Source organism: Hippoglossus stenolepis, chromosome 10 (assembly GCF_022539355.2).
Source record: "Hippoglossus stenolepis isolate QCI-W04-F060 chromosome 10, HSTE1.2, whole genome shotgun sequence".
Taxonomy (NCBI): domain Eukaryota; kingdom Metazoa; phylum Chordata; class Actinopteri; order Pleuronectiformes; family Pleuronectidae; genus Hippoglossus; species Hippoglossus stenolepis.
This window is the reverse complement of record NC_061492.1, coordinates 26,262,385-26,277,086: the sequence shown is the minus strand read 5'-3', so window position 1 is coordinate 26,277,086 and position 14,702 is coordinate 26,262,385.

Genomic DNA, 14,702 nt, shown 5'->3' with positions numbered 1-14,702 from the left:
AACCCTCTACAGCCTGCCCAAAGAGCCCAAGACAGTAGCCCTTTGATGTCAGGCTGAGAGATTTCCAGAGGCGCATCTGTACAGTCAGCAGCTGGGGCATGTTTGATTGTTTTGTTTTGTAGTTGGTGAAACCACTGCTAGATTTTCATGCTCCTCCTGGGTGCTAGGCCTTAAGCTCTGCTCTTGAATAAGCATCCCTGGTTGGTTCAGGACCGAACTGCACCTGTAATGGATTCCAGGATCACTTCAGCCTCTCTGTCATCTTGGACCTGTAACTGAGACTTTGTCCAGGCTGAGCACGAATTTTAGTAGGGGAGGCTCATCCGTTCAGACCTCTAACACTGAGGCCCAGACAGTGGCTGCACTGGTGTCCATTCATTCAGGCCTTGTGCAGTCAATGACTGAGTTAACAGTTAGAGGTTTTGCTGCTCTGGTGCCAGATGACCACCCAGATTTTCTACCTCCTGTGTGCCAAGCTTAAACTGTCTGCGAATGTAGTGGTCCCTGGGTGGTTAGGGGACGTGCACTTACTGTGTGGATTTCAGGATCAACACTGGCCTCTGGGGATCAATCTTTGGACCCTGTAACTGGCAGAACTTTGGCTTCCGGGCTGAGGCACAGGGCCAGGGGAAGCTCATCCAAGGCCCTGAGACCTCATGCTAAAGAGGCCCAGACGTGGCCGCCACTAATTCTCCATTCAGTACAGGCCCGTCTGCTGATGCGACAGCTGGACAAAAGGTAGAGTGTTTTGCTTCCGGACATTCAGGCCACCAGGTTGTCATGCACCTCCTTTGGGGTCTGGGCCCCAACCTCTGCTAAATCTCTGAGATCCCTAGGTCTGATTGGGACCAGGAGAACTACTCTCTTAGTTCAGGATATGGCCTCTGGCACTCATCTGCTGAACCTGTAACTGTTCTGGAGACTTGAAAACCAGGCCCAAACCCCAAGAGACCGCAAGGGAGCTCATCAAAATTTCAGACCTCTATACTAAAGACCAGATGATGGCCTTACCTGGTATCCATTTCCAATGACCATCTATTGCAGTGTATTCAAGACTGTGTTAAAGTTTTTACTTCTAACTAGGGTAAAGACCACCAGTTACCAGCTACACCTCTTGTATAAGCCAGCCATTCTTTCTGATATGGGTCCTGGTGGTAGGGACAAACTGCACCTGGATTTCAGGATCAACACTCTAGGATATCTTTGGACCTCATAACAGCAGGAGCACAGAAAACCAGGCTGAGCACCCAAGGCCACAGGAGCTCTCCAAGAATTCAGACCTCTCTCTGCTCAGGGCTTTGAACCAGTGGCCTTTAAGGTATCCGTCAGCTGACGTCTGCTTTGATCAGCAGCCAGACAGCAATTAGTTTTTTCTTGTAGTTTGAGGTAGAGCCATAGATTTTTCAACTGCTCCTCGGGTGCACATTTGCACTGGCTCCCTGCTCAGAATGTCACCAACATCCTGGTTGGTTTCAGGGGACAGACCACTGCTTGGATTTCAGGATCAACCTCTGTGCCATCTTTGGAATTCTCTCTTCTTAGAACACAAAGCTTGAGCTGCAGACACCAGTGCATGGGAAGCTCACCAGAGGCTCTGAACCTCTGCTTTCTGGAGCCCCAGATAGTAGCCACACTAAGTCCATTCAGTACAAGATCGTCTGTGATCAGCAGCTAAGGACAACAGTTACAGTTTTTCCTTACATTGTGGAGGTGACCACCCAGTTACCATACTCTCTGGAGTTTTGTTCAAACTCATGTAGTACAGCATCCTGGTTGGGGACAGAACCCTGCACCCACACACACCTATGTGGTTCAAGGGATCAACTGGCTCTGGCATCATCTTTGGACCTGTAACCCAGCCAAACTTTCAAACCAGTTGCAGTACCTAAGGCACATAGAGGAGGCTCATCCAAAATTTCGGACCTCTGTCTTCAAGAACCCAGACAGTGGCCCTTTAAGTGTCCATTCAATTTAGACGTCTGTGCAATCAGCAAGCTGAACAACAGTTAGAGGTTTTTACTTCTAATTTGAGGTAGAGCCACCCAGATTTTCCAGCCACCTCACCATGTTCCAAGCTTAAACTGTGCTGAATATGAGTCCCTGGGTGAGTTCAGGACCAGGCTGCTATGGTTTGGGGATCTACTTCAACTCAGCATCATCTTTGGACCTGTAACTGGCAGAACTTTGAAACTGGGCTGAGCCACCTGAGGCCCTGGGGGAGCTCATCCAGGCACAGACCTCTAACTGCTAAAGGACCCAGACAATTGGCCCCCTTTTCAGTGTCCATTCAGTACAGGTGGCCAATCTGTACAAATCAACATTTAAATAAAAGGTAGAGGTGTTTTTTGCTTCAGAAGTTCATGGAGCTGAGCCTCCCCAGTTGTCATGCCACCTCCTGGGTGCCGGGCTTAGCTCTGCTTACCGTCACCTGAGGTCCTGGGTGGTTCAGGGACCAGAACTCACCTGTGTGGTTCAGGATCCTTTGGCCTCAGCATCATCTGGACCTGTAACTGGCAGAACTTTGAGCCAGGCTTAAGTACCAAGGGCCATGGGAAGCTCTCAAAATTTCGAACCTCTGCTCTTTGGGAGCTGGTTAGTGGCCCTTTCAGTGTCCATTCAGTCTACAGGCGTCATGTGCAATCAGCAGCTGAGACAGTTAGAGGTTTTTTTACTTCCTTTTTGAGTGGAGCCTGAATTGCCTGCATGCCTCTCTTTGTAAAGCACTAACCTATGCTGTGAATATGGGGTCCTGGGCAGTGGGGACCAGGCTGCCTAATGTGGATTTCAGGATCTTGGCCTCCAGGATATCTTTTTGGACCTGTAACTGGCGGGCTGAAAACTACAGGCTGGGCAGGCCGCAGGGAAGCTCATCCAAATTTCAGACCTCTACTTCTTTAAGGGGCAGACAGTGGCAATGCATACTAAATCCTCAGTGATAATGCAGACATCTGTATGAGTCAGCTGGAATAACAGTTAGGTTTTGCTATGTAGTTGGTGGAGGCTATAGATTTTCCAGCACTCCTCCTGAGTGCGACCACCAAGCTCTGCTGCGAATACCTAATCCCTGGGTGGTTTCAGGGACCGAACTGCACCTGTGTTGTTTCAGGATCAGCTAACTATATCGTCTTTGGTTTCTCTTTGGCAAATTTTGGCTGGAGGCTGACCACCAAGGGCTTGCAGGAATCATCTAAAATTTCAGACCTCTAGCTGCTAAAATTACAGGCAATTAGCCCTTTTTCAGTTATCCATTAGTACAGGCAATCTGTGCAATTCAATGAGACAACAGTTAAAGAGACTTTTTAACTTCTAGGTTGAAGCCCCAGAGTACCCAGATTGTTCTTGCACCTCCTGTGTGCCAAGCCTAGCTGTGCCTCAGATCTGGATCTGGGTGGTTCAGGGACCGAACTGCACCTATGTTGATTTCAGGGATCAACTGCCTCATGTCTTTGTGGACTATAACTGGCAGAACAGAAACCAGGCTGAGCCACCAGGGCTGCGTGGGGAGAGTCATCAAAATTTCAGACCTCTAAGCTGCTAAAGTAAATAATACCTTTTCAGTGTCCATTCAGTACAGGCATCATTCCAAGTCAGCAACTATGGAATAACAGTCTAGAGTTTCCTTCTGATTGGGGGTAGAAGCCACCAGATTTGTCATGCTCTATCCTGGGTGCCGGCCTTAAACTCTGCTTTCTGAATATGAAATCCTGGTCAGTTTCAGGGTTGAACTGCCACCTGTGTGGATTCAGGATCAACTGGCCTCCTGTCATCTTTGGACCTGTAACCCAGCAGAACTTTAAAAGCGGAGCGCAGACCACAAGGGCACGCCAGGGAGGCTCATGCATTCAAGACCCTCTTTCCTTTACTAGGGCCAGACCAGTGACCACACCAGTATCCATTAGTGGGCCGTCTGTAGTGGCTGTGATACACTGATTAGAATTTTTTTGCTGGTTAGTTAGAGCATGGATGTTCTTTTCTCACAGGTGCAGGCTTAAACTCTGCTAAGATCTGGAGCCAGTGTCTAAGGCCAGACTGCTATGTGGTTTCAGTATCAACAGCTCTGGATCATCTTTGAATTGCCTTCAGTGGAGCTTTGAAAATAGACTGACAGCCAAGGCACTTGGGAGCTCATCCAGGTGGGACCTCGCTGCTAAGGGGGCCAGACAGTGTTGCCACTGATATCATTCAGTCTGAGCCTTCTGTGCAGTGTGGCCTGAGACAGCAATTAAAGGAGGTTTTTCTTCTGATTGGGTAGAGGGCCCACTGAGTTTTCATGCACTGCCTCTGTGTGCCAGAAGCTTAAGCTGTAACAGACCATGGTCCTGGTGGGTTTCAGGACCGTACTGCACCATGTGTGGATTTCAGATCAACCTCAGGATGTCTTTGGACCTCTTAACTGTGAACACAAAACCGGGCTGTGACCACCAGGGCCACAGGAGAGCTCATCCAAAATTTCAGACCTCTCACTAAGAGGCCCAGAACAGTGGCCCTTTTCAGTCCATTCATTACAAGCATCTATTTAGTCAGCAAGCTGAGACAAAAAGGCAGAGTGTTTTTTTACCTAAGACCAGGCTCGACCCTGCGTTGTCATGCACCTCCTGGGTGCCGGAGCTTAAGCTCACTGCAATCATGAGGTCTAGGTGGTTCAAGGACAGAACTGCACCTATGGCAGATTTCAGGATCTTTGGCCTCTGGCATCATCTTTGGACCTGCGCTTCTTTGAACTTTTGAAAGCCAGACTGAGCCACCGGGAGGCACGGGGGAGACTCATCCAGTTCAGACCTCTGTGACTAAAGGGCCAGACAGTATGCCTAAGTATCCATTCATTCAGGCGTCTGTAAGTCAGCAGCTGAGACAACAGTTAAGTTTTTCTTCTGTTTGAGATAGGCCTGAGTGTTCGCCACACCTCTATGTATTTTCAAGCTTAGAAACTGCACTGCGAATATGGAGTCCCTGGGTAATTTTGAGGACCAGGCTACTATAGCAGTTTCAGGATCAACCTGGCCTCTGGGATCATCTGGGACCTGTAACTGGCAGAACTTTAGAAAACCAGGCTGAGCCACCAGGGCACAGGAATATCTCAGGTACAAGACCTCTCGCTGCAGGGCCCAGACAGTGGCCCTTTTCAGGTATCCATTCAATGGGCCGTCTCTTTAGTCAGCAGCTGGAAAGACTAACAGTTGAGTTTTTTTTATTTGTAGTTGAAGTGGAGACCACCAGATTTTTCATACTCCTCCTGGGTGCCGGCCTTAAGCTCTGCTCTGAATCATAACATCCTGGTTGCGTTCAGGGGACAGACTGCCATATTGGATTCAGATCAACCAGCTCCCGGCACTCCTCTTCCTGGACCTGTAACTGTGAACTTTTGAAAAACCAGACAGGCACCAAATTTTAGCAGGGAGGCTCATCTAATTTCAGACCTCTGTAGCTGCTAAAAATTTGAATGGTAGCCCTTTTCAGTGTCCATTCAATCTGGAGTGCGTCTGTGCAGTCATGTGGCTGAGACAGCAGTTACAGTTTTTACTTCTGGGTTGAGTGAGAATACTAGATTTTAGCCATCTCCTGGGTGCGGCCCATGACTCTGCCTGCCGATATAGCAACTCTCTGGGTGGTTGGGACAGAACTGCCTGTGTGGTTTCAGGATCAGCTGGCCTCCTGGCATCATCTTTGGACCTCTCTTTGCTTGGAACTTTCAAAGGCAGGCTTGACCACCAGGCCTGGGGAAGCTCATCCAGGGTACCGGACCTCTCGCTGCTAAGGGGCCCAGGCTTGGTGGCCCTTTTCAGTGTCCATTCAGTACAGGCCGTCTGTGCAGTCAGCTGAACAGCAGTTAGGTTTTTTTGCACTTTAGTTGAAGTGCAGGCCACCAGATTTTTCAGCATCCTGTGTTCAAAAACTTGCAAACTGTGCTGTGAATGGCAGGGTCCCTAACAGCCAGTTCAAAGGACCGGAGCATATAATAACAGATTCCAGATCAGCTGGTCTCTGTACTATCTTTGAATGCTGCTGTGGGCTTTGAAACCCGGGCTGAGCCGCAAGGGCGCGGGAGGCTCATCCGAAGTTAGACCTCTGCAGCTGCCTGGGAATGAACGGTGTGCTTGCTGGTGTCCATTCAGCTGGGCGATATTGCCAGGTGTAGCTGAATGAAAGTGAAAGTGTTTTTACTTCCAGTTGAGCTGAGCCACTGATTTGTCATGCCTCTGGGTGCAGGGCTTCAGCTCTCTCTTTGCAAATATAGTCCTGGGTAGTTCAGGACATTGACTACCTGGCCTGGTTTCAGATCAACTGGCCTCTGGCATCATCTTTGGACCTATAACTGGCAGAACTTTGAAAACAGGGCTGATACAGGCTTTGCTGGAAATGTCAAAATTTCAGACCTCTAGCTGCTAAGATGAACTGGCTGCCTGATATCCATTCAAGTATGAGCCGTCTGTGCAGTCAGCAGCTGAACAGCAATTCATGAAGGTTTTTACTTCTGTTTGAGTGAAATTACAAGTTTTCCATTTTCCCCTTCTTTTAAACAATATTACTCACGAATATATACAGACCCTAGATTAGTGAGGATGGAACTCACCTGTGGACCTGAGATCAACATGGCCTCTGGGATCATCTTTGGACCTGTAACTGGCGGGCTTTGAAACAAGCTGAACCACCAGAGACCACAGGGGAGCTCATCCAATTTCAGACCCTCTCACTTTGCCTAAAGGCCCAGACAGTGCGGCCACTGATATCCCCTTCAGTGACCGTCTGTACAGTCAGCAGCTAGGGCAACAATTCAGAGTTTTTCACTTATAGTTGGTGAGCCTGGGTTTTTCTCATCTCTGGGTGCAGCCTTAGCTCTGCTCTGATATAACATCCTGGTTGGTTCAGGTTCCAGACTGCACCTGTGTGGATTTCAGATCTTTAATAACTCTCTTTGGTTTCTCATGTGTGTTTGAAATACAGGCTCTGAGAGCCTATGATGCAGCTGGAAACTCTTCTCCAAATTTCAGACCTCCTGCTCTAGGGGACTGAGATAATTGTGCCACAAATTATCCATTATCAGTGCAAATTATGCCAAATCAGCCATGAATATGATTAAGTTTGCCTTTTCCACTTTACAGTTGGGTAGGCCACCAGATTTTTGTACTCCTCACCAATTTGACCTTATCTTCCTGAATCTGGCATCCTAGGTAGCTCAGGACAGGCTACACACCTGTGTGATTCCAGGATCAACTGGCCTCAGCATCATCTTTGGATGTCTGTGCAGAGCACCGAAAGCTGGACGAGCCACCAGGGCGCAGGGGAGCTCCAGAGTTTCAGACCTCTATTCCTCAGGCACCCAGACAGTGTGTTATGCTGATCTCCATTCAATTGGGCAAATCTGTGCAGTCATTAGAACAGCAGTTTGAGTTTTTTTACTTCCTGAAGATGAGGTGAAACCACCAGTTTTCATACCCTCTGTGTTTCAAGCAAGCTGTATATGATACTGATTCTGGGTGGTTGAGGACCAGACATCACCTGTGTCAGTTCAGAGTCAACTGGTCTCTGGCATCATCTTTCAGACCTGTGTGGGAACTTGCGAAACCCAGACCCAGACCACCTTGAGGCTGGAAGCTCATCCAGGTACAAAGTCTCTTCGCTGCTAAGAAACTGAACAGTGGCCTGATATCCATTCAGTATAGGCCGTCTATTTGATCAGCAGCTAAGACCAAAAATTAAGATTGTTTTGCCTCCAGTTGACTAGAGTCTCTGATTTTCAGCCACCTCTCGCATGCGACTTCCACTCTGCTGCAAATGTGAGATCTGGTGTTGGTTGAGGACGAACTACTCTGTGTGATTCTGAGGATCCGCTTCAGCTCTGGCATCATCTTTGGACTTCTTTGCTTGTGGGCGCACTGAAGCAGACTGAGCCACCAGGGCACTTGAGGAGGCGTCCTCCAGGAGTGCCCCAGGCCTGTTGCTGCAAGGACCAGACAGTGGCTTCACACTGAGTCATCCATTCAAGTACAGGCCATCTGGCCCAGTCAGCAGCTGGACAACATTCCCAGTTTTTTCTTTGGTTGATTGACCACTTTGCAGTTTTCATTTTTACCTCCGCAGTTCAGGCTCCACCTTCTGCAGATATGAGACCACTACGTATCAGTTGAACTGCCTATGTGGATTTTCAGGATCAACAGACTCTAGGATCATCTTTGGACCTCTGCTTCAGCAGAACGCAAACCCAGGCTGAGCAAGCCAGCAGGGCAGGAGCTCATCCAGAATTCAGACCTCTCTTCATAAGGGCCGACAGTGTCCTTACCAGTGTCCATTCAATGCAGCCGTCAGCGCAGTCAGCAGCTGGAACAACAGACCGAGGTTTTTACCCTTCTGGTTGAGGTAGAGCCACCAGATTTTCCTTGCACCTCCTGTGTGCCAAACCCAACTATCACTGCGATAAGATCCTGGTGGTTTCAGGGACCGTACTGCCTGTGTGGGTTTCCGGATCAGCAGCCTCAGGATTAATCATTTGGACCTCTTCGCGAGACACCGAAAGCGGGCCTGACCACCAAGGGCGCGAGAGAGCTCATCCGAGCTCCAGATATCTGCAACTCTCAGGGCTGAACAGTGACCCTTACAATTATCCCAAACCAGTACAGGCCGTCTATTCTACCAGTCAGCAGCCTAGAGTAACGATTAAAGTTTTTGTTTTATACCGTTTAAAGTGAAATACCAACAGATTTTCATTAACTCTGGTGCCGGCCTTGGCTCTGCTCAAATATCTTGTCCTAAATTGGTTCAGAGATGTTTCCACCTGTGGCTGATTCAGGATCAGCAGCTCAGCATCATCTTTGGACCTGCAACTGGCAGAACTTTCAAACTTGTGACCCAAAAATACCAAGGGCGCAGGGAGGCTCTTAAAGTGGACCTCTTTGCTAAGATTTAGACAGTGGCCTGATCCTCCACCATTCAGTACAGGCCCGTCGCTGCAGTCAACAGCTCAGACTAAGGTGAAGTGTTTTTTACACTTCCAGTTCGCTGAGCCACCGATTTTCATGCCTCCTGGGTGCGACCAACTCTGCTGCACTGTGCCGAATCCTGGGTGGTTCGAGACCGACTTTGCACACCTGGCAGTTTCTGTGGATCTTCGCCCTCAGCATCATCTTTGGACCTAAGCGCAGGGCACAAGAACCAGGCTTTCCGAGCCTGCCCAAAGGCATAAAGGAGATATCCCAATTTTCCCAGACCTCTGGCAACTGGAGGATGGGACAGTGGCCCTTTTCCAGTGTCCCAATCATTGAACAGATCACATGAATCAGCAGCTGAGACAACAGTTAGAGGTTTTCTTCTGTGTTAGGTCAGGCCACCAGTTTTCATGCCTCTACCTGTTTAGCTTAAGCTGTGCTGCGAATATGGTCCCTCGGGTGATCAGGGACTGAACTGCCTATGTGGTTCAAGGATCAACCTGGCACCTCTAGGATCATGCTGGACCTGTAACTTGTGAACTTTGTAAAGCTGGGCTGAGCCCCAAGAATACTGAGGCTCATCCAAAAATTCCAGGGCCTCTCGCTGCTAAGGCCAGACAGTGGCCCTTTTTCAGTATCCATTCAGTACAAACAAATCTATTTGATGTAACTGAGACAAAGTTGATTTTCTTTACCTTCGGTTGAGCTAAGCCCTGATTTCTGTGCCCCTCCTGCCTTGCAAACCTAAACTGTTATACAGATATTAGGATCCTGGATGGTTTCAGGGACCAGGCTGCACTGTGTGGATTTCAGGATCAATGGCCTCTGGCATCATCCTTTGGACCTGTAAGCAGCAGGCTGCAGAAAATGGGTGACCACCCAGGTGTGGGGATAAATCATCCAAGATTCAGACCCTCTCTTACTGAGACTGAGACAGTGGCCCTTTCAGTGTCATTCAGTACCCAGAGCCATTCGGCAGATCAACATTAGGACAGTCAAGAGTTAAAGTGTTTTACTAACTAGTTCTAAGGTGGGGCCACCTAGATTTTCATGTATATATGTGCCAAACCCAAACTCTTTCAGATATTGGATCTAGGTGATTGAGATAAGGTTCACTGAACCTGTGGATTTGGGATCAACTGGCCTCTGGCATCATCTTTGGACCTGTAGCTGGCAGAACAGGAGCCAGGCTGCCGAAACGGCCAAGGGCGCGGGGAGGCTCATCAAATTTTCAGACCTCAACTGCTAAAGTGCCAGACAGTGGCCCTTTGATGTCCGACTGAAATACGACAAGTCTATTGCAGTCAGCATTGAGACAAAAGTTTGATTTTACTTTAGTTGAGATGAGGCCACCAGATTTTCAACCTTCCACCTGTGTATGAAGCTTATAAGCTGTACCATGAATATACGGATCCCTAGATGCGTTCAGGGGACCATTAGACCTGTGTAGTTCCAGGATCAACTGGCCTCTGGCATCATCTTTGGACCGTAACTGGCAGACTTACAGGAACCGGGCTAGAGCAGCCCAAGGGCCGCAGGGAAACTCATCATTCAGACCCTCTACATTACTAAGGGCTGACAGTGGCCCTTTTCAGATGTCATTCAGTGAGCCGTCTGTGCAGTCAGCAGCTGAGACAAAAAAAGTTACAGAGTGTTTTTTGCTTCTGGTGATCAAACCTAAGATTTGCTCTTTCTCTGGGTGCAGACTTAATCCCCATATATATAAGGTCCTGGGTGGACAGGACCGAACTGCTGTAATGGTTCAGGATCAACCGCTCAACGCCATCTGGACTGCAACTGGCAGACTTTTAAAGCCGGGCTGAGCCACCAAAGGGCGCGGGGAAACTCATCCATTCAAACCTCTGCTAAAGTGGTGGTACAGCCGCACCTGGCTCTGACTAATTTTGAGCCGTCTGCAGTCAGCGTGAACAGCAGTTAGAGTTTCTTCTGGTTGGGTCGACCTGGTTTTCTTTGCACCTCTGGATACCTAAACCCCAGCTCTGCTGCGAATCTGAAGGCCCCTGGCGATTGAGGACCAGAATTTCACCTGTCTTCAGGATTCAGGATCAACCTGTAGCTCTGGCATCATCTTTGAACCTGTAACTGTGAGCTTTTTCCAGGCAGGCCCAGGCCACAAAGGAAGCTGGAGGCTCTCCAGGCCTGAGACTCTCGCTGCAGAGCCCTAGATGGTTGCTGTACCAGTGTCCATTCAGTACAGGCCCTCTGTGATCGCTTGGCTGGGACAAAAAGTTAAGTGTTTTTTTCCTTCTGTGTGACTAGGCCACCAGATTTTCACTATCTAGTGCGACCTTAAGTTCTGGTTGAGGTAGAGCCACCAGATTTTTCATGCACCTCCTGGATACCTAGCTTAAGCTCTGCTGCGAATCTGGGGCCCCTGCGTGGTTCGGGGACCGAACTGCACCTGTGTGGATTTCAGGATCAACTGGCCTCTGGCATCATCTTTGGACCTGTAACTGGCAGAACTTTGAAAACCGGGCTGAGCCACCAAGGGCCGCAGGGGAGAGCTCATCCAAAATTTCAGACCTCTCGCTGCTAAGGGGCCCAGACAGTGGCCCTTTTCAGTGTCCATTCAGTACAGGCCGTCTGTGCAGTCAGCAGCTGAGACAAAAGTTAGAGGTGTTTTTACTTCTGGTTGAGCTAGAGCCACCAGATTTTTCATGCACCTCCTGGGTGCCGAGCTTAAGCTCTGCTGCGAATCTGGGGCCCCTGGGTGCCTCGCGGCCCGAGCTGTGGCTCCCGGCTATATCTCCGGCCCTGTAATTGGCAGAGCTTTGAAAACCAGGCTGAGCCATTGGGGTCATCAGGGGAGAGGGTGTGCAAAATTTCAGACTTGTAAATGCTAAGGGGCCCAGACAGGGGCCACTTTGATTTTGTACTTGTGGTTGAGCTTTGAAAACCGGGCTGAGTCTTAAAGGGCCCCAGGGGAGAGCGTGTAACAAATTACTTGCGGTTGAGGTAGATCCACCAACGTTTACGTGCACCGTCTGGGTGCCTGGCTGAAGCTCCACTGAAAGTGTGCGGCCCCTGGGTGGTTCGGGGCCCGAGCTGTGGCTCCCGGCTCTATCTCCGGCCCTGTAATCTTCAGAGCTTTGAAAACCATGCAGAGCCTTCAAGGGCCCCAGGGGAGAGCGTGTGGCAAATTTCAGACCTCTACCTGGTTGGGGTCCCAGGCTAGGGGGCCCCTTTGCAGTGCCTCTTAACAGACCCCACATTTTATTGAGGTGAATTTATACTTCCGGTTGAGCTAGAGCCACCAAAGTTTTTGTGCACCGTTTGGGTACCTGGATGAAGCTTTGCTGAAAGTTTGAGGCTCCTGGGTGTTTCGGGGCCTGAACGGTGGACCCCGGGTGCACAAAAGGTCGTCGGCTATATCTCCGGCCCTGTAATTGGCAGAGCTTTGAAAACCAGGCTGAGCCATCGGGGTCATCAGGGGAGAGGGTGTGCAAAATATCAGACCTCTGGTCCAACAGAAAGGATCCCAGAATGGTTCCTAAATTTGAAGAGTTGGCTCCAGAACAGCGCCACCTAGATGGCGCTGACATATGTAATACAACTCTTTGAGAGCTTTCCAACCATGTCTGTCTCAAATCCCTCACTGCTTCTGTCAAAGAGATACAGCCCAACGAGGTGCAAAAGCTCACAATTTGGCACCCCCTAGCGCCGCCCAGGAAAGGTGTACACCTTTGCTTTTACCGCTCAGTCATTCAGGGCGCGAAGGCCTTTCCGTAGATGTCTTGGTTGTGACTGTACGACCCAGGATGACAAAGTTGGAAACCCCAGCCTGAGTCAGAGAGATGGTCTTGGGGGCAGTAAGTCTTCATGGTACTGATTGCATTTGCAACATCTTTGGAGCTCCAAGAGAAAGCAGTGAGCTATCGATCTGATTCTGACATATGTGATAGAGCTGACCCAGAGCTCCCAGGAACACTATGTCCCATCCCTGTGGCTCTTACCGTTCCTGACTTGTGGGGCTTTAAAGGTTAGATTTTTAGCGAGGTCAGAAGGTCACCAATGTTAAGTCAATGGGGGCCTTCTGAGTAATATTTCTGAGGCTGTTCAACCATACGAGGTCCGATTGATTTGAACCCACTTTTGACTGATAGCTGGCATCCTGCTGAACGTGTGCGTGCTTTTTATTTCCCTCTGAGCCAACAGGAAGGACCCCAAAATGGGCCCTAAAGTCAGGGGTGTAGGCAATGCAAATAGATGAGAATATGGAATTGTGATGCAAATATGTGAGGAAGTTTTACCTTCCATCACCTGAAGCATTGAGGGAAGGAGGACACTGAGGGCACCGTTGTATTCGTGTGATCGAGGGCTTTCAGGTGGACTAGATCCCATGTGTCTATCCCTCATCGTTGCAGAGTTGGCTCCAGAAAAGCGCCACCTAGATGGCGCTGACATATGTAATACAACTCTTTGAGAGCTTTCCAACCATGTCTGTCCCAAATCCCTCACTGCTTCTGTCAAAGAGATACAGCCCTTAACGAGGTGCAAAATCTCACAATTTGGCGCCCCCTAGCGCCGCCCAGGAAAGACGTACACCTTTGCTTTTACCGCTCAGTCATTCAGGACGCCAAGGCCTTTCCGCAGATGTCTTGAATGTGACTGTACGACCCAGGATGACAAAGTTGGAAACCCCAGCCTGAGTCAGACAGATGGTCTTGGGGGCAGTAAGTCTTCATGGTACTGATTGCATTTGCAAACTCTTTGGAGCTCCAAGAGAAAGCAGTGAGCTATCGACCTGATTCTGACATATGGGATAGAGCTGACCCAGAGCTCCCAGGAACACTATCTCCCATCCCTGTGGCTCTTACTGTTCCTGACTTGTGGGGCTTTACAGGTCAGATTTTTAGCGAGGTCAGAAGGTCACCAATGTTAAGTCAATGGGGGCCTTCTGAGTAACATTTCTGAGGCCTCTTCAACCATACAAGGTCCGATTGATTTGAAACCCATTTTGACTGACAGCTGGCATCCCGCTGAACGTGGGCGTGCTTTTTGTTTCCCTCTGAGCCAACAGGAAGGACGAACGTACTTTTCAAGTCTCTACGACCTTCACAAAAAAAGTTATTCAAGAATATCTCCTCAGATTTCTTTGCATTTGGTGGTTTGACCACTTCCGAAGGTCTTAGAAGCTCGGGGATGGTACCAATCGATCGGGCGTACCCAAATTAGTTTAGACGAACGCACTTTTCAAGTCTCTACAACCTTCACAAAAAAAGTTATTCAAGAATATCTCCTCAGATTTCTTTGCATTTGGTGGTTTGACCACTTTCGAAGGTCTTAGAAGCTCGGGGATGGTACCAATCGATCGGGCGTACCCAAATTAGTTTAGACGAACGCACTTCTCAAGTCTCTACAACCTTCACAAAAAACGTTATTCAAGAATATCTCCTCAAACCTCCTTCTTTGCATTTGGTGGTTTGACCACTAGATGGCGGTGACATTTAAATAATGATCAGCTGGTGCCGCTATCACTATCACTGCATACACATCCAGAGCTTTCCATTAGTTCTGCATCTCTAAGCACTTTATAGAGAATGTGTTTAATCACCCAACTCTGACACTGCGATCAATACAACTTCAAAGATTATCTTACAGATACGAGTAAAAGTTTTGTAAAGAATAACAGCTGCTGAGCTCATTGACACCTATCCACTGATGCCAAGTCATGCAGAGCAGTTCTTTTAATGATCCCAGGGTTCAGGGTTCGAGCCCCGCTGAAAACATAATTGCTCGCATTACTTAGGCATTACATTG